This window comes from Amblyraja radiata, chromosome 26 (genome assembly GCF_010909765.2).
Source record: "Amblyraja radiata isolate CabotCenter1 chromosome 26, sAmbRad1.1.pri, whole genome shotgun sequence".
Taxonomy (NCBI): Eukaryota; Metazoa; Chordata; class Chondrichthyes; order Rajiformes; family Rajidae; genus Amblyraja; species Amblyraja radiata.
The window spans coordinates 14,577,381-14,597,629 of NC_045981.1; the positions used below are offsets into that span (position 1 = coordinate 14,577,381).

General features: G+C 47.1%; 1 long non-coding RNA gene and 1 pseudogene across 1 annotated transcript in view; both read right to left on the reverse strand.

Annotated features, from left to right (window-relative positions):
- Positions 1 to 599: 599 nt before the first annotated feature.
- LOC116987764 lies at positions 600 to 1,697 on the reverse strand (annotated as a pseudogene).
- A 2,135-nt stretch (positions 1,698 to 3,832) lies between these two features.
- Positions 3,833 to 20,249, reverse strand: part of LOC116987765 — a 19,873-nt gene continuing 3,456 nt past the window's right edge. Inside the window, exons 2-3 of the long non-coding RNA XR_004415778.1 lie at positions 4,903 to 4,908; positions 3,833 to 3,930 (exon numbers count right to left, since the gene is read on the reverse strand). This is a non-coding gene — a long non-coding RNA (uncharacterized LOC116987765). The remainder of the gene's footprint in view (positions 3,931 to 4,902; positions 4,909 to 20,249) is intronic.

The following is a 20,249-nucleotide window of genomic DNA, read 5'->3' on the forward strand; positions in this document are numbered from 1 at the left end:
AGGGTATTGTTTACAAAGATGAATCATGTTGCCTTAGAGAGACACTAAATGCCAGAGCAGGGGTGTCAAACTCATTTTGGGTCACGGGCCGGATTGGGCAAAATGTGACTTCATGCGGGCTGGATCAGTTGTGCACGCGCGAACGCACACGTGCGTGTTCCCACGGCTTTCGTTGTCTTCATTTGTTTCAACCTCCTCTCATGTGTCTCAGTCTCTGCTATAACTACAAAGTGTTTCACTTTACAAATTTTGTTTCTGATGAAGAAGATTGCCGAACAAGCATTACTTTTATGATTGGTATTAACTTACAGTCGTAGGCTACAAGAAAGTTGTGATGAGAGAGAGAAAAAACAACGCCATTTTGGCTAAGATTGTTTTGGGAGCCACACTCTTTCCATTGATAAACGATTTGAAATCGAACATTGGCAGACACAAATGACGAAACAAACTGTAAATGTCGGCTACACAACTGCACCTAATTTTTATTAGCCTGCTTCCAGCAATCAAACTCAGACAATGAACACAGCTAGCCTCTATTTTTTATTGAAGTGATCACATTGACAATAATAGAATAGTCAGGAAATGAATGAATCATAATATTATAACACTCAATATTTCATAATGCATTTTGCTTACATGTCGCAGTGCATCGAACAGCGTTACTCATTTTTCACTTGCTGCTTCCAGACACCTGACATCTCTTGGCTTTACCCGGCCTGTCAACATCAGGGACCAGTTTCTGGGCAGTTGTGATTTTCATAATGTCATTTAGATGTCTGTGTGTCAGCTGCGAGCGCAGTTTGGATTTGTTAATGTTCATTATGGAGAACGCTTGCTCAGAGAGATATGTTGTCCCGAACATGCAAAGGATCTTTGAGGCAAAGTCTGTCATCCTGGGGTACACCGGTTCCAGGTATTGATGGAATGAGTCCAGACCCTCAGTCTCAAATTTATATTTCAAAACCGAGTTACACTGAACTTCAATGCGTTCAGTTTGGAGTTTCCTACGGCACATCTGATGCTGTGTTGACGGAAAGGGCGAGCAAAATAGTGAGAATTCCTGCTCGAGCTGAGTGAAGACTTGGAAACGATCCTGAAATGCACTTTGCAGCCGTGATATTTTGTCCTTGTACCTGTCCATGTTGTCATTATTCCCATGAGCGACACACACAGGCTGCAACTTAGGGGAAATGAGCTGGGTTGCTCCGGGATAGTTGCATCTCCCACAGGCCTAATTTAATTTGAAAGGCACAAATGCTGTCGTAGTATTCTGTAACAAGTTTGCTGCGGCCTTGCATGTTCACATCAAGCGCATTTAAGTGCTCTGTTATATCCACCAAAAATGCAAGACCATGTAGCCAGTCTGGGTCATCCAACTCTGCCGCTGGCTTCCCGTTCTCCTTCATGAATAGCCCAATTTCCGCATGTAATTGAAAAAAAAGTTTGAGCACAACTCCTCTGCTCAACCAGGGAACTTCAGTGTGGTAGGGAGGGATTACGTTTTGATTACTACATCCATGACATTGTCCATTTTCAGGCTCCTGCAACATAACGCCTCTTGGTGAATAATGCAGTGAAGTCTTTTGTGTTCTGAGTCGTCCTGCGTACTTGCCATATTTTTCTCCGTGTGACGTCTCCTAGTGTCGATTGATATTGTACTCTTTTGCCACAGCCACTTGTTGCGAGCAAATCAGCCACACAGGTTTGCCGTTGACCTCACAGGAGTAAAAAACGACCTTTGCAATTATCGTTGAATCTTCGACCTTCGATGTCAACTTTTCTTTTCTTGGAAAGCATTTTGAACCACAGCAGCAAACAATCCAAGCGTTGCTACAGGTGTGCGCAGTGGGCCCGATATCTGCACTTGCGCAGTTGGGGAAGGCTTGCCGGGCCCGCCGCCATTTTGACTGGCGTCACAACGGGGATCTCTGGCACCACAACGGGAACGGGTGAGTGGTGGAATATTGAGTTGGGGGACGGGGACCCAACAGGCCCACACTTATTTTAGTTAGAAAGACTAAATTTAAAATGTATATTCACGACCATTTCTAATTCCCCAAATCATCCCGCGGGCTGGATTGGACCCCTTCACGGGCCGCATCCGGCCTGCAGGCCGGTAGTTTGACACCCCTGTGCTAGAGTAACTCAGCGGGTCATGAAGCACAAATACGTGTCCATTTTCACCAGAGATGCTGCCTGACCCGTTGAGTTACTCCACAAATTTGCGCCCTTGTTAGAAAACACAACCACTTTATTTGTGTGAGAATCCAAAAAAACAATGTACTCGACTCATATCTCTCGCCTGTTTTGAGCAACGAGCACTTTAATTATAAAGTTCTGGGGACCTTACCTCGACCAACAGAGTGTTGGGTTTCTAATCACTAGAATTATGTCAGAAAACTATTTTATCTTTTGTTTCTTTATCTCTGCACATCGAACTCCTTTGGAATAAACGTAAACTGAAAAACTAGACTCCTATATCAACGCTAAATGCCACTTGTCTAAAACAACAATTCTTGTCAAGCCTAATCTATTCTATTGAAGCAACAGGCTGATTTGGAACTGTATGGGTCTGAACACTGAATGGGAGATCTGCAGGATTAGTTGTGTGGTTAGACCTCAACTTGGCGTTGAGGCTTCAGTGCAGAAAGACTGCACAAGCATTATTCAGCATAATCTAAAAATAAGCACAAGGGAGTTTCTTTTGTTTCCACGATTGTACTGCACAGAATGTGTAGGAAGGAACTGCAGATGCTGGTTTAAACCAAAGATCGACAGAAAAAAAACTGGAGTAACTCAGCGGGTCAGACAGCATCTCTGGAGAAAAGGAATAGGTGACGATTCGCGCTGAGACCGTCCTTAAAGGTCACGACCCAAAACTTCATCTATTCCTTTTCTCCAGAGATGCTGTCTGACCCGCTGAGTTACTCCAGCTTTTTGTGTCTATTAATCAGCGCAAAGTGCTTAAAAAGTTCTTATTATGTACATTACTTTGCAAACTATTTGTCTTTTGGGTTGTTTCCTGGTATCTTTTCCTCCAAAGGTCAGATACCAATATAAATATAAACACTTTGTGTTTTATTCTTGATCTGCAGTCTCTTCTGCCTACATTAATGAAGTTCTACCCACATCAGCAGATGCCAATCTGGTTTATAGGCAACACGTAGGAAAAGGCACGATTGTAATCATGTATTGTCTTTCTGCTGACTGGTTAGCACGCACCAAAAGCTCCTCACTGTACCTCGCTACACTTGACAATAAACCAAACTGAAACAGATTATCAATGATGGCAAGTCAAATGAACAGTGAGTTTTATCAACAGGCACAGAATGCTCGGAGCCTGAAGTGTCATCACCACATGCTATCTTGCACAGCAGGAGGCTATTCAGTCCTTTGGGTCCATGCTAGCCCTCGGTAGAGCAATCCTCTCAGTCTCAAACCCCTCATTTAATTACAAACCTCCTTCTCCATCTGCCCTTTTTGTAGCTGTTCACAGCAGCTAATTGACCCACGCACACGTCTACATTATGTGGGAGGCACTTAGAGCACCTGGAAGAAACCCACACAGGGCAATAGACAATAGACAATAGGTGCAGGAGTAGGCCATTCGGCCCTTCGTGCCATGGCTGATCATCCACAATCAGTACCCGTTCCTGCCTTCTCTCCATATCCCTTACCTCTGCCAACCCTAAAAGCCCTATCTAACTCTCTCTTGAAAGCATCCAGAGAACCAGCCTCCACCACCCTCTGGGGCAGAGAATTCCACACTCTCACAACTCTCTGTGTGAAAACTTCATATGTTTAGCTTCAGACCTTGGACATAAAACTTTCAAGATACCGTAGAGACAGGCCCCTCGGCCTACCTTGTCCACGCTGACCAGTAAGTCACCCCGTACACCAGCACTATCCAACGCACTAGAGACAATTAATCTGCCAAACCTGTATGTCTTTTGAGTGCCCCGAGTCCGATCTATCTTTCCCTCTCAACCCCTTTCTCCTGCCTTCTCCCCATTTTCCCTAACGCCCTTACTTATTCATCCCTAATTGTTCCTGAACCGAGCTAGGTCTGGAGTCAGAAAGAGACCAGACTGGTTCAGGCTAACTTTTCCTTTCAGTAAAGTACATTTAGTGAACCACACTGCTTTTTGACAGTGCTCCAGCACTTTAATAATTATCATTATGGAGGATATAATTACACAATTATTTAATTTCTTGAATTTGAATTCCCCAGATTCTCAGCCATTTAATTAATAGTTCAGGGTTTTGGCTTCCATTACAATAATTTAACTGCTACACTGCCATACTAGCCAATAGTTATTGATGTTGATCAGGCCCCAAAGTAAAATGACATCTTTAGAAATGAGATGAGGAGGAATTTCTTTAGTCAGAGGGTAGTGAATCTGTGGACTTCATTGCCACAAGTGGCTGTGGAGGCCAAGTCTTTGGGTATTTATAAAGGGGGGGTTGACTGGTACTTGATTGGTAAGGGGGTCAAAGTTTATAGCGAGAAGGCAGGAGAATGGGGTTGAGAGGGACAGATAGATGATGAACCATGATTGAATGGTGGAGTTGACTGGATGGGCTGAATGGCCTAATTCTACTCCTATGATTTATGAATACTCCTATGCCTTATCCGTGGATTGTCACCTTGTCGCGGTGGAGAAGCTTGTGTGGTTCTGAGATCCTGAGAGCGATGCCGTCTGGAGTTATGCTCCTGGTCGGGCCACCCATGGCGGTAAGGTCGAGGGGGAGGGCTCTGACAAAGAGCAATCCAACCTAAGACCTCAACGGTGGAACAGGCGGAGGATGATGGCTGATCTTAGTGGAGCGTCACGACGGCTGGGAAGGCAGGTGAAGGCTGCAGCAGAAAAGGGTCCCCGGTCGTCATGGACTCCATGCCACTGGATCCTGACCCAGATCTGTGAAGAACCATGTGGTGGCTGTCTGTGCACCAGTCTCCCCACGTTAAACAAAGTCAAGCACAAGCGTCCTCCATAAAGGACAGTCATACTCGTGTAGAGTGACCGTCGATGACTTATGAATAAGAATGGCGTCAACTGGTTGGGATGATGATGGGATGTTAGACGTCTATGCAACAGCAGGCATTTAAGCCTCTCATGTTCTTGTTCTTGAGGGTGAATCTATTTGTGTTGAATTGTTTGCAATATGAAATGCACTGGACCTGCCACTGGATGTCACTCACTTGATAAGATACCTGAGGAATTTGCTTCCTATTCACTCCGATGTAAACGTACAAGTTGCCTTGTTGAGACACTGGGAGAAAATCCGAGACACTGATTGGAGACGCGTGGGCGGCATGGTGGCACAGCGTTAAGAGTTGCTGCCTTACAACACGAACAACCCCAGAGACCTGGATCCGATCCCAACCACTGCTACTGTCTGTATGGAGTTTGCACGTTCACCCTGTGACCGCCTGGGTTTTCTCCGAGATCTTCGGCTTCCTCCCAGATTCCGTACAGGTTATTGGGTTAATTGGCCTGGTATAAGTGTAAATTGTCCCTAGTGTGTGTGGGATAGTGTTAATGTGCGGGGATCGCCGGTCGGTGTGGACTCGGAGGGCTGAAGGGCCTATTTCCGTGCTGTATCTCTAGACTAAACTAAACCGATCGTTCGGGAGGCAACTCCTTGTCGGCTGAAACGGTCGGCAAAAGAAACGAGTGCACAGCTGATTCTGCAACCCATGCTGGCTTGGAGCAGAGGTATGGGAAGTGAAAACATCAAAACCTTAATGCCTCCAAGCACTGTTTCCCAGCGTGGAGCATGGAGTATTGACATTCAAGTTCTCCCAGTTGCGCCCCACCAAGATGGAAAGGGTACGCAGCAATAAACGTTGAACAATAAAATTACAAATGTCGTAATGTCATAAGTGTCAGAATTAGAATTAGGCCAATCGGCCCATCACGCCTACTCCGCCATTCAATTGTGGCTGATCTATATCTCCCTCCTAACCCCATTCTCCTGCCTACTCCCCATAACCTCTGACACCAGCACTAATCAGGAATCTATCTATCTATGCCTTAAATATATCCACTGGCTTGGCCGCCACAGTCTCCAATGGCAAAGAATTTCACAGATTCACCACCCACTGACTAAAGAAATTTCTCCTCATCACCTTCCGAAAAGAACGTCCTTTTATTCTGAGGCTATGACCTCTAGTCCTCGACTCTCCCATGAGTGGAAACATCCTCTCTACATTCACTCTATCCAAGCCTTTCACTATTCGGTAGGGGCCAAGGAAAGAGCGTTCACGTCGCGGCCATGTTTCAACCAATCTTTCCACCACCACGCACAAGAAGCACAAGAAGCGCAAGACAGACACCATTGTGCAGATGCCGAGAACTGTGTTCAGCTCTGGCTGAACAACTTCTAATCTTGTGTGTGGACTCAATAAGAAGAAGACTATTCGGTATGTTTCAATGAAGTCCCCCCTCATTATTCTAAACTCCAGCGAGTACAGGCCCAGCGCCGACACACACTGACAAGCTGAAGTTCAGAAGGGGAATGCAATCCATCCTCTAGCAACTTTAAGTGGGAATGCTTTTCTGCAATTACAGTCAAGCAGTTATTGGAGTTAAGGTCACCCAGGGAACTATGGTGTGAGGAGCAGTAAGCTGGATGTGTTAACTGGGAGAGCATGTTTCCAGTTCCAAATCAAACAGGTTCACATGTCCTGCAAGACCCACTGCTGGTATCATCAAAGAAGTTCAGCATGAGGAACAACTCGCCCTGTTTCTGACTGTCACATGATAGCACTACACCCTGTACATTTTATTAAACAGATTTGTGGCAAATTTAGTTTAGTCTAGTTTAACTTCATAAGTGATAGGAGCAGAATTAGGCCTATGAAGTCTACCCTGCCATTCAATCATGGCTGTTCTATCTCTCCCTCCAAACCTCATTCCCCTGCTTCCTCTCCATAGCTCCTGACACCCACTGTATCTCTAGTTTACAGATTCTGCGCGAAAAAAAGGCCCTTTGGCCCACTGAGTCCATGCCGACCAGCGATACCCGCACACTAACACTATCCTACACACAGTAGGGACAATTTACATTTATACCAAGGCAAATGACCTGTAAACCTTTACGTCTTTGGAGTGTGGGAGGAAACTGGAGATCCTGGAGAAAACCCACACAAGTCACGGGCAGAACGTACAAACTCCATACAGATGGCACTCGTCAGGATTGAACCCGGCTCTCGGGCGCAGTGAAGCAGCAACTCTACTGCTGTGCCGCTGCATCTCCGCAAATTCTCAGGTAGTTTGGATTACTTTGATTGTGCTTTTCTTGGTTCCAAAAAAAAATAATTTCCACTTTAGCGCGGAAGTAAAAATGTTCCATCAAAATAATAAGACATCCTTTGTGGCTATTTGGAACAAACAGAGATTACAAAATGAGAGCAGATATAGGGCAGGACCTCTTCACCTCATCAACGCAAGTTACCTTGACCAACCTTGTACGGTGGGATACAGAAAGCAACTCTAGGTAGGGGGAAGTTTATTTTAGTTCTAGTTTAGAGATACAGCGACGGATACAGGGCCACCGAATCCGCAGCGACCAGCGACCCCCACACACTAACACTATCCTGCACATACTAGGGGGAGGAGCCATCTTGGTGAACGGCTGCTAGCCAGCAGCCGTCCGTTTTAAATTCGTTTTTTTTAAATAGTTTTTAGTGAGTCCTGTTTTTTTGTTTGTAGGGGATATGGTCTTTTAATGTGGGGGGTAGGTGTAAACTTTATTTCTAGGTCCATACCTGGTCGATGTGGCAGCCTTTTCTCCGGGCTGCCCGTCGACCCGTCCTCGTGGCCTACCAGCGGGCTTGGAGCGCCGTTTCCTGGCGGGGACCGCCCAGCACCTCGGCCTCGGCGGTGGCACAGCGCTGGAGCGCCACAGCGGAGCGGAGTGGAGCGGGCGATGCCTTGCCTGGGTCGCCGCGCTGGAGCTCTGGCGAGAGCAACATCTCCGGGCTGCGGGTCTGCGGAGCGGAGAGGCGGCGTGTGGAGAGGCGGCGTGTGGAGAGGCAGCAGTGCGGAGAGGCGGCGTGTGGAGAGGCGGCGTGTGGAGAGGCGGCATGTGGAGAGGCGGCAGTGCGGAGAGGCGGCGTGTGGAGAGGCGGCGTGTGGAGAGGCGGCGTGTGGAGAGGCGGCGTGTGGAGAGGCGGCGTGTGGAGAGGCGGCAGTGCGGAGAGGCGGCGTGTGGAGAGGCGGCGTGTGGAGAGGCGGCGTGTGGAGAGGCGGCGCCGACTTTGTCATCGGGACCCTGGGAGCTCCAAACCGGTGCGGCCTTGTCGGCTTCGGCAGCCGCGGGCTCCAACCAGGAAGCGGCCGTTCCAGGTGGCCCAGCCGCCGAAAGGACTCTCCCGACGCCGGGGCAAGATCACCCGGTGAGAACGGCCAGGGACATCGGGCCTCCGTAGAGGCAATTGCGGTGGCCTCAATAGGCCTGACTTTGGGGTGAACATGGGGTGGGGACTGGACATTGTGCCTTCCTCCACAGTGCTATCCACTGTGGGGGGATGATTTTTTTGTCTAATTGTAGTCCTGTAAGTCTGTGTCCAAGATGGCTGCCGTGAAGAGAGAGTGGACGCTGGCGCGCTTTGGCTGCCGCTGCTCTCTCTTCACACTGTGTTTTTGATTTTCTGTTTTTGGATTGAATTCTGTTTTTAATTTGTGTCTCTGTGATGTCTTTATTACTTATTTTATTCCGATTTTATGTTTTATTCTGATTACTATGTAAGGTGTCCTTGAGATGTCTGAAAGGCGCCCATTAAATAAAATTTATTATTATTATTATTATTATTATACTAGGGACAATTTACAATTCTCGAGCCGAAACGTCACCCATTCCTTCTCTCCAGAGATGCTGCATGTCACGCTGAGTTACTCCAGCATTTTGTGTCTATTTCAGAACAATATATGGTTTGTTTCTTTAGATGTTTTTAAGAAGAGAGACGAGATTAGATGGCATTGTGTTAGATGAAAGATGAGCGGCCACCAAACGTTGATGGTTGGACAGTAGAGACGAGGAGAGAAAGAACCACCACCGTTGTCCAGAAGGCGTTGCGCAATAATGACGGGAATCGTCTCTGTAAAGGATGTGACCAAATGCTTGACCGAGGGATTTATTCAAGGACGTCCAATGTAAGATTACGACACATCGAAGGAGGTTCGAGATGACTGGAGTTGGTGAATTGTACGGAAGTAATAATATGTAATAAAAAGGAATTGCAGACATTGGTTTATGTCAAAAATGGACACAAAATGCTGGAGTAACTCAGCGGGTCAGGCAGCATCCCTGGAGAACATGGATAGGTGACATTTCGAATCGGGACCCTTCTTCAGGTCTGAATGAACCTACAAACCTGCAAGTCTTTCAAGTGTGGGAGGAAGGCGGAGCACCCGGAGAGAATCTTTGCAGTTACAGGGGGAACGTACAAACTCTGTACAGACAGCACCCGGGGTCAGAGTCAATCCTGGGTCGTGGGTGCTGCAAGGCAATTCTACCTCTGCAACACCCGAAAAGGGATTTCCTCACTTAGTCCTTTGAGTCATTGGAGTACTCCATTCTGGAGGGAGGTTGAGGGGCTCATGGAGGTTGCTCATGGTTGCCAAAGATAGAATTTTGTGGATCAGGGAGGAACTTGGAGCCAACATCACATCAGCGACCATCTTATTGAAGGGTGCAGAAACAAGGAACTGCAGATGCTGGTTTGCAACACAACGGGCACAAAGAGCCGGAGTACTGCAGAGGGCGGCAGCTCTGGCGAGCGCGGATAGGTCACATTCCAGATCGGCACCTTTTCTGAAACACCACCTACCCACATTCTCCAGGGATGCTGCCTGACCCGCTGAGTTAGTTCAGAACTTTGTGTCTTTTTTTTAATTGATGGGTGTAACTGGCTCAATGAGGCAAGGACAAGTCCTGAACCTGTTTCTTGAACTTTAACTTCCTTACGCAACCGAGGGTTGAGGAGATGAGTTTCGGTGATGGCGGGTCACTAACAACTGATGGCCACACTGGGTCCAAAATAAACAAACACAGCGGCATACCTGGAAATTACCAAACGACAGGAAATCAAAACACGAGAAGAATTTTAATCTCACCTGGTTTGTCAGCTTCTAGCAAACAGAAAATCGTTCCCTCTGCATCAAATTCTATTTTTGAGTTGCAAATTTCTTTTTTCAAAAAAACTGTGGCATGCCAGGCCTCATGGACATGTCATAGGTTCCTTGTTGTACACGTTAGCGCCAAGAAATACCGGGGTCTTGGAACTGCAGGAGTTTATTTGAGTATAAAACATGTTTTATGTACTGTGATGTTGCACACGTGCTCAATCAGCTACATATTTGCAAAGCCTCAAGTCCAAAATTCAGGACAACCGTAGAGCCCAGGCAGCCGATTTTGGATCCTGAATTGACTTCGAAAACCTGTGAAGTTTAGCCTGAGCAGAGGCCGCCACGGAAGGGACATTTCTGGTCAAGAGGCAGCGGCGGAGACCCTGCCATCTTTGATCAACGTTGAAGCGGATGGCCACGATGGGCGCCAGTAATGGACTCCATCATCATATGGATAGGGATGCATGCCCTCAGCAACAAGGGTCAACCTGCTGCAAGACCCCCCCCCCCCCCTCCTGCTCCTCAGCTACACACCAGGCAGTGTTTCTCGTCCCCCTTCTTCCACTTGAACAATAGCAATCAGCGGACCTCGGCCATATGGAAGTATTATACGTTTCACCTCTTCATGCGCCAAGCACAGTTCACCAAATTCCCAATCGTCTTATCAAAACATTCTCAGAAGCCACGAACATGTTAACACTTATTATGTGTCAAGCCCATTTATAACTCCGCGCGCTCCACAATTTTCTTTAATTGTTCGTGGAGCTCGGAATGACTCTCGGGGAAAGCATAACCCTTTGGCTGCTGGCGTGGCGGGTTTTTTTCTTTTTATTTTCTTAAGTGCAATCACTTCCAAACCGACACTAGAATAAAATCTGACTGCAGGTGCAAAACATTCATGGTGCCTCAGCACAGTTACAAGAGATACAGAGGCCATTCAGCCCACTGTCCCGGCTTCTAGTTCCACAGCTGTTAGCAACACAGCAGTGCAACTGGTTGCGATGCTGCCCCAACGCTCCAATAATCCAGATCCAATCCTCACCTCTAATGGTATAGTTCATAAGTGATAGGAGCAGAGATAGGCCCTTCAGCCCATCAAATCTACTCCGCCATTCAATTATGGCTGATCTATCTCTCCCTCCCAACCCCATTCTCCTGCCTTCTCCCGATAACCTCTGACACCCGTACTAATCAAGAATCTATCTATCTCTGCTTTAAAAATATCCACTGACATGGCCTCCACAGCCTTCTGTGGCAAAGAATTCCATAGATTCACCACCCTCTGATTAAAGAGATTCCTCCTCATCTCCTTTCTAAAGGAACGTCCTTTAATACTGGGTCTATGATCTCTGGTCGTAGACTCTCCCACTAGTGGAAACATCCTCTCCACATCCATTCTATCCAGGCCTTTCTCATTTTGGTATGTTTCAATGAGGTCCCCCCACCCCCTCCCTCCTTCTTAACTCCAGCAATTAGTAGGCCAGATCGTGTTTACCCACTCATTCCTGGGATCAATCTCGTAAACCTCCTCTGGACCTTCTCCAGCTCCAACGCATCCTTTCTCAGAGTTTGGGCCCAGAATTGCTCACTATATGTGGAATTTGCTCACTCTCCCTGTGACTTTGCATGTTTCCTCCAGGTGCTCCAGTTTCCTCCCACATCCCAATGACGTGCGGGTGAATTGGCCTCTGTAGGTCGCTGACCCTTCAGTGACCCCTCTTCACATTTAAAATGGGATGATTGGGACCAGGAAAATATTGACGGTAGTAAGGGAGACGCTAATGAAGCTGGGCAGACACAGGGCGAGAGGAGAAATGTGTCGATAGGCACATAAAGCTGGAGTAACTCAGCGGGAAAGGCAGCATCTCTGGAGAGGAGGAATGGGTGACGTTTCGGTTCGAGACCCTTCTTCAGAGAGAGGAGAAATGTGTTGGAACCACTGTAAGATAATCACAAACACAATAATACTTTATTAGCCAAGTATGTTTTGCAACATACGAGGAATTTCATTAGCCAAGTCAGTCATACAAATAAAAAGCAACGGAACACATTTTAACATAAACATCCACCACAGTGATTCCTCCACATTCCTCACTGTGATGGAAGGCGAATAAAAGTTCAAATCTCTTCCCTTCATTCCTCTCCCACGGTCGGGGGGCTACTACTGTGGTGTGAGAACAGTATAAAATAATGGGCTTAACAGGGCTGTATAAGGCTGCTTCTGCAACATCGTTTGAGGTGACTGACACGGGGGCACGGCAGTCGAGCTACGAAACTGCCTCACAGCGCCAGAGACCCGGGTTCGATCCTGACTACAGGTGTTGTCTGTACGGAATTTGTGCGTTCTCCCCGTGACCTGCGCGGGTTTCCTCAGAGATCGTCGGTTTCCTCCCACTCTCCAAAGATGTACATTGTGTGGAATTTGGTTAATTGGCTTGGTACGAATGTAAAATGTAAAATTGCCCCTGGTGTGTGTAAGGAGCGGGGGATCGCTGGTCGATGTGGGCAAGGTGGGCAGGAGGGACAGTTACCGCGCTGTATCTCTAAACTAAACATTTAACTTGTTACACCAGCCACATATTAGTAAAATAAAAAAAGAATTCCACCAAATGGCCTCGTCACCTTGCCCAGACCCATGCGTGGACCAACCCAAGGAAGGAACATCCATTCATGCCCAAATTTCAGTGAAATCCAAAACAATTGAAAATGATCTCTTGTAAAGAAAGCTTGCTTGAAAATGAGTGTGTAAAAATAACAGAAGTCTCTTGGTTGGATCATAAGATCGTAAGTGATAGGAGTAGAGTTAGGTAATTTGTCCGATCAAGTGTGTAGAATAGCGTCCGTGTGTGAGATCGCTGATCGATGCGGACTCGGTGGGCCGAAGGGCCTGTGTCTCTAAAGTAAACTGAAGCCAAACTAAACTACACTAGGTGTAGGAAGGAACTGCTGGTGCTGGTTTAAACCAAAGATAGACACAAAAAGCTGGAGTAACTCAGCAGGACAGGCAGCATCTCTGGAGAGAAGGAATGGGTGACGCTTTGGGTCGAGTCTGAAGAAGGGCCGAAACGTCACCCATTCCTTCTCTCCAGAGATGCTGCCTGTCCCGCTGAGTTACTCCAGCATTTTGTGTGAACTACAAGGCATCTGGAAGTGCCTGTAAAATGGTCGGGAGAAGGACAGATCACATCCAGGGCATCGACTTGCTACAGGTGGTGCACAGGAGGGGTGAGATTCATTATCCTTTCCTCTTCCCACAAAAGGTCAGGAAACCCTCCAGGCGACACGTGCACCAGTCGATAAAGGTCACGGGGGGGTCGCCGCCGGGGGGCCTGTTCCCAGCACTTGTGTGCAATGTGGAACTAAGGTTGAAGTAGGTTGTCATGGCAAGTATGTTAACTCTCACTGCTCCACATTGCCTTCATGTGTAGGTACATCACAGCCACAGCTATTCGCTGGTCCTCTCCTTTACCTTGCACAATCGCACACCCATTCACTTCCATCCTCTTCACCCATCCATCTTCTCTCCTCACTTCATTCCCTCGAGCATCCTCCCTTTCCACCCTCTCACCTCTCAACATCAAGGGTTCAGTGAAACAATTCCCTTTTGACCTATTCTCAGAAGATTTCCCAAGTTAATCACGGGTACTGACTTCCCCACCATCGAAGGGATCTATAAGAGGCGCTGTCTCAAAGAGGCAGCCAGCATCATCAGAGACCCACACCACCCTGGACACGCTTTCATTTCACTCCTGCCATTGGGAAGAAGGTATGAAAACTGTAACATCTATGTTCAGGAGCAGCTTCTTCCCAACAACCTTCAGGCCATTGAACACTACAAACTCCAACTGAACTCTCAACTACATACTGCCTTTGTTGCACTAGGAGTTTTGGGCTTTGAATGAATGAATGAATGAATGAATGAATGAATGAATGAATGAATGAATGAATGAATGGGTGGTACTGTATTGTGACACGTAGCTAGGGTACCGAGTTACAGTGAAATTGTGTTGTGTGCAACCTAGACGGTATGCAAGGGTCTGAAGAAGGGTCTCGACCCGAAACGTCACCCGGTTCCTTCTCTCCGGAGATGCCGCCTGTCCCGCTGAGTTACTCCAACATTTTGTGTGAACTACAGGGAGTTTAGTGTAGTTTAGATTAGTTTCAGTTTACTTTAGAGATACAGCGCGGACGCAGGCCCTTCAGCCCATCGAGTCCGCATCGACCAGCGATCTCACACATGGACGCTATTCTACACACTTGATGGGCCAAATGGCCTAAATCTGCTTCTACCACTTATGATCACTGAGTTACTCCACCATTTTGTGTCTATCTCCGGTGTAAACCAGCATCCGCAGTTCCTTCCTACACACAAGTGTCGCCACGTGCTGGCATCGACAAGTCAAAAGTACCGAACGGTCCCATCTACTGCCTGGCCCCTCCCCTACGCTCCCCAACCCCCCCCCCCCCCCCACCTCTCCATCAGTTCCCCCTTCGTCCCAAGTCACCACGGGTAGAATCAATTCTTGCTCTCACACTTCAGATTATTTTCTGCCTAAAGGTTAATGTGGTATAAACAATGGCCGTAAAGGCCAGGCGCAGTTCCTGACAACTGTTTTTAAATAGCTGCTACTGGTCGAATCCACAAGCAGTGTCAACTTTATTGAACATAGTTGGCTGTAGTGTGTGCGCAGTATAATGTGCTAACACCCCTCTGTATTCTTGATGCCTGATGTGTGATTTTATGTAGAACAGAACCAGACCATAAACAGTTCACCACTAGAGAAAGTTTTCTGCACGCTGTCTACCAGCACGGTAAATCTTTATGTGTAGATATTGCAGATGCTGGTTTAAACCGAAGAAGGACACAAAATGCTGGAGCAACTCAGCGGGACTGCCAACATCTCTGGAGAGGTCATAAGTTATAGGAGCAGAATTAGGCCATTCGGCCCATCAAGTCTACTCTGCCATTCAATCATGGCTGATCTGCCTCTCCCTCCTAACCCCATTCTCCTGCCTTCTCCCAATAACCCGACACTCATAGAGAAGGAATGGGTGATGTTTCGGGTCGAGAGCCTTCTTCAGACACTTTATATTCAATTTGCGCTGCAGTGGAAGAATGAAAACCTTGCATTTTGTATCATCTTTAAGGCATTACAAGACTCTTTTAGGCCAAAGAAATACTTTTGAAGAAAGACACTAAAAGGTGGAGGTAGCATCTCTAGAGAGAAGGAAAGGGTGATGTTTTGGGTCGAGACCCTTCTTCAGACCTAACCCGAAACATCACCCATTCCTTCTCTCCAGAGATGCTGCCTGTCCCGCTGAGTTACCCCAGCATTTTGTGTCTATCTTCGATTGAATCTAGCACTTGCAGTTCTTTCCCACACATAAATACTTTTGAAGCATTGTTATTTTTCCAATTTGCGATATACAGCAGCTAATTGGTGCACAGCTTCCAGAAGCTTCCAGAGGCTTCCAGAAGCAGCAATTTTTAGTTATTCATTGTCGACTAATCCTTAAGGGCGATTTTTACAAATGTGAGTTTGATAATAAAAAGAACTGGCAGTAAGTGAAAGAATGGTTTTGTAGAGGTGATTATTGAAAAGCTTAGTTTAGTTTAGGTTTAGTTTTAGTTCTAGATCACTGTTTATACATCTCATTAACCTTTCCCCTGATGCAGTCTGAAACGTCACCTATTCCTTTTCTCCAGAGATGCTGTCTGACCCGCTGAGTTTTAATAGACAATAGACAATAGGTGCAGGAGTAGGCCATTTGGCCCTTCGAGCCAGCACCGCCATTCAATGTGATCATGGCTGATCATCCCCAATCAGTACCCCGTTCCTGCCTGTTCTCCATATCCCCTGACTCCGCTATTTTAGGAGCCCTATCTAGCTCTCTCTTGAAAGTATCCAGAGAACCAGCCTCCACTGCCCTCTGAGGCAGAGAATTCCTCAGACTCACCACTCTCTGTGAGAAAAAGTGTTTCCTCGTCTCCGTTCTAAATGGCTTACTGCTTATTTTTAAACTGTGGCCCCTGGTTCTGGACTCCCCCAACATTGGGAACATGTTTCCTGCCTCTAGTGTGTCCAAGCCCTTAACAATCTTATATGTTTCAATGAGATACCCTCTCATCCTTCTAAACTCCAGAGTGTACAAGCCCAGCTGCTCCATTCTCTCAACTTCTCCAGCTTTTTGTGTCTATCTTTGGTTTAAACCAGCATCTGCAGTTTCTCATGTGGGAAAGAACTGCAGATGCTGGTTTCATTTGAAGGTAGACACAAAATGCTGGAGAAACTCAGCGGGACAGGCAGCATCTCTGGAGAGAAGGAATGGGTGGCGTTTTGGATCGAGACCCTTCTTCAGACTCAGTTTCTTCCTGTACGTAAACTAAACTAAACCAAACTATTCAAGTCTACAATACAATTTTTCACTTCTTTCACTTATTCCCGACACACTAGAAGCAAATGACATGGATAGGCGATGCTTCGGGTCGGGACCCTTCTTCAGAGCAGCGGTCCTTGCAAATAATGGAGATGTGGACAGCATATCGGCCAGCCGCACAGAAAGATGCCTCAAGAAAACTTGGTTATTCCAAAATTCGCAAGGATGGGTTAACAACGCTAAAGCATTCGGATACGCCAACATCGATATGGGCTAAAAATAAAAAAATCAGAAACTGGACCAAAATGAACTCGGGGCTCCTAATGGCCACTTTGCAATACAGACATAATTCATAGCATGGAGTCATTCTACTGCACAGTAGTGGAAATACAAAAAGATTACACTGAGGTGCAGTGAAATACAAAACCCTGGCAAACTTCAGACTGAATGTCCAGTCAAGGTTGACCAGATCCAGCCATTAGTCACCGTTCCAATATCCTTTTCTGTTATTTATAAGGCCAGGAATTAATATGTTTCATATTCACAAAAACGTTTCCCTGCAGACCCCATCGTTTTTCCAGAATATTTTAGGCGGATTTTGCTATTCCCAACAGCGGATTTAAAGTAGCAACTGAGTAAGTAATGTTTGTTTAAGGGCTGCTGATACCTTTGGCAAGGGAGGTGCAGTTTGCAAGTGGATATCTGAATAATTCTGCAAAAATGCCTGGCATAAACGTGTAGGAGATAGGGATGGGGTATTGAAGGCATCAGAGGACAATGTTGGGCTGAGGGGTGAGATCTTTGGGTGAGGACAGGTCTGAAGAAGCTGAGGCTCTGTAAGGCGCTGGCCATGCTGCATTTGGAGTATTGCGAGCAGTTTTCTGCAGACCAGCGTCATAGACGTGTAATGTTATATAAAAGTTTTCGTCCTTTAATCTCCATCGCTTCGGGTTCTGCTGCGCAAGTCGTGTTAAGGCGGGTGAGCAAACATCAGTCCTGTGTTCAGAGGCGGCTCTAACAGTGAGATGAGTCCCACATCTCTGCGAAAAGGCGATCACAAGAGTCCTATAAAGCACATGCGGCGAAGCCCATCAACTCGTAATGAGATTCCCGCACATGGAGTTCAACCCTGCAAAGAGGTTCCCGTTTTCTCCAGCGTGTAGTTGGTCCATTTCCCGATGGGCTGTGGAGAATGTGAAACCTCTTCAGCAAGACTTCAAAAGCCATTTGGTCTCGACTTCATGGCCCTGCTTCCCCTGTCAACAGTGTGACGAAACTCAATCACTTTCTGTCGAGCCCCCTTGTGCAGACAATGTGAAATTTTATACGACATTAATCCACTCATCAGGGCAGTAATGAGCTTACTCAAGTGGTCTTCGGCTGGTTTAAGTCAACATGTTCCTGCTGGCATGACTGGTTATGACCAGGGTGAGTTGCGTCGCCGGCCTGATGTGCAATTTATTGCGTTTCCGGACAGAAGTTTTACTAACTAAGGTCACAAGAGAGTCCAGTGTGGCGGGCTCTGCATCTGTGCTCCACTTGCAGCTATAAACTACGCAGAAGGTCCTTTCAAGGTGAAGGCACATTTTGTGCATACTTCATTCTGTGCACTGACCAGAGCATTCTAGCTCCCAGCGCCAAGTAATGTACAAACCGTCCTGTAAAAACAGTTACATCAACAAATATGCCATGCAGCGCTTTGAATGTGTGTGTGTGTGTATGTGTGTGCATGTGTATGTGTATGTGTGTATGTATGTATGTGTATGTGTGTGTGTATGTGCATGTGTGCGTGTGTGTATGTGTATGTGTGTGTGTGTGTGTAAGTGTGTATGCATGCATACGTGCATGTGTGTGTGCGTGAGTGTGTGAGTTTGTGTATGTGTGCATACGTGCATGTGTGTGTATGTGTGTTTGCATGTGTGCCTGTGTGTGTGAGTGTATGTATGTGCATACGTGCGTGTGTGTGTATGTGTGCATGCGAGTGTATATGTGTATGCATGCATACATGCATGCGTGTATATGTGTGTGTGCATGTGTGCGTGTGCGTATGTGTGCATGGACATGCGTGTGTGCGTGTGTGCATGTGTGTGTGTGCATGTGCAAAGTTTGGATAGTCCCTGCCTCAACTACCTCCTCTGGCAGCTTGTTCCATTTACCCACCACCCTTTGTGGGTATGTGTGTGTTTAGCAGGGCTGCCAACATTGGGTGGGAGTTGGGAGTGAGAAATTGTGAGAGACCATGCCCGAGGCAGCATAGCGACGGGGGGTCGGGGGGGAGGGAGGGTGGGGGGGTGGGGGGGGGGTGGGAGGAGAGTGTCCCCCTCCCATTGGTACGGAATGTTTGCATTTTTCAGCTTGAAATTGTGCAATATGGTGCATACTGTAGCGAGTCTTTTAACTTACACTTGAATGCAATATATATGCTTTAAATTGGATTGGAGCGTTTTTGAAAGGGGGGAGGCTGTGCGATCACTGATCACTGGCCTTGGGGGTACCCGGTGAGGGTGTGGAGCAACCGAGTGGGGAGAGGGTGGAAGAAGGGTGTCCCCCCCTCCCAGGGTAGGAACATTTTGAAATTTGATGTATTAAAATCATGTTTTAGTGCACTGTAGAAGTATGATTTCAATGTTTTTTGTATGAAGTATTTTTAAGAGGTAACTTTTTAAGGGGTAACTTTATCCACACAAAGGGTGATGGGTGTATGGAACAAGCTGCCAGAGGAGGTAGTTGAGGCAGGGGCCATCCCAACATTTAAGAAAAAGTTAGACTGATACATGGATAGGACAGGTTTGGAGGTATGGACCAAAAGCAGGTGACGTAGCTGGGACATGTTGGGTGTGGGCAAGTTGCGCCCAAGGGCCTGTTTTCACACTGTATCACTCTATGACTACATTATGCCTCCACCATGCATGAATGCTTCAAAATCAAGTGATCGAGTTTTATTGCCATATACTCAAGCATAGAAACACAGAAAATGGGTGCAGGAATAGGCCATCGGCCCTTCGAGCCAGCACTGCCATTCAATATGATCATGGCTATTCATCTAAAATCAGTACCTCTTTCCTGTTTTTTCCCCATATACCTTGATGTCGTTAGCCCCAAGAACTAAATGTAACTCTCTCTTGAAAACATCCAGTGAATTGGCCTGCACTGCCTTCTGTGGCCGAGAATTCCACAGATTCACAACTCTCTACGTGAAGAAAGGTTGTTCTTATCTCAGTCCTAACTGGCCCCCCCTTTATTCTTAAACTGTGACCCCTGGTTCTGAACTCCCCCAACAACGGGAACATTTTTCCTGCCGTTACAGTGAGTGAAAATCTAGCAGGCAAGCAGGATGGTTTCAACAACCACCCCCATTTGAAGTCCACTATCTTCCACCGTTTCTACCCAGTGCTTGGTACTTACTTCCAGCAGCCACTGGTTGTCCTCCAGGATGCACCGAGCCGCAGCCTGATCCATGCCAGTCACCTGGACGAATTCGGCACAGAGACTCTCTCTCTCTCCCCCCTCTCTTCGCCCTCTCTCCTCTCAACCCCCCTCTCTCTCACCCCTCTATCTCTCCTCTCCCCCTCTCTTTCCCCTCTCTCTCTCCCTCTCTGTCTCTCCTCTCCCCCCTCTCTCCCCTGTCTCCCCCCTCTCACTCTCTCCCCTTCCCTCTCTCTTCTCTCTCCCCCTCTCTCTCCCCCCTCTCTCTCCCTCTCTCTCTCTCCTCTCTTCCGCTCTCTCTCTCTTCCC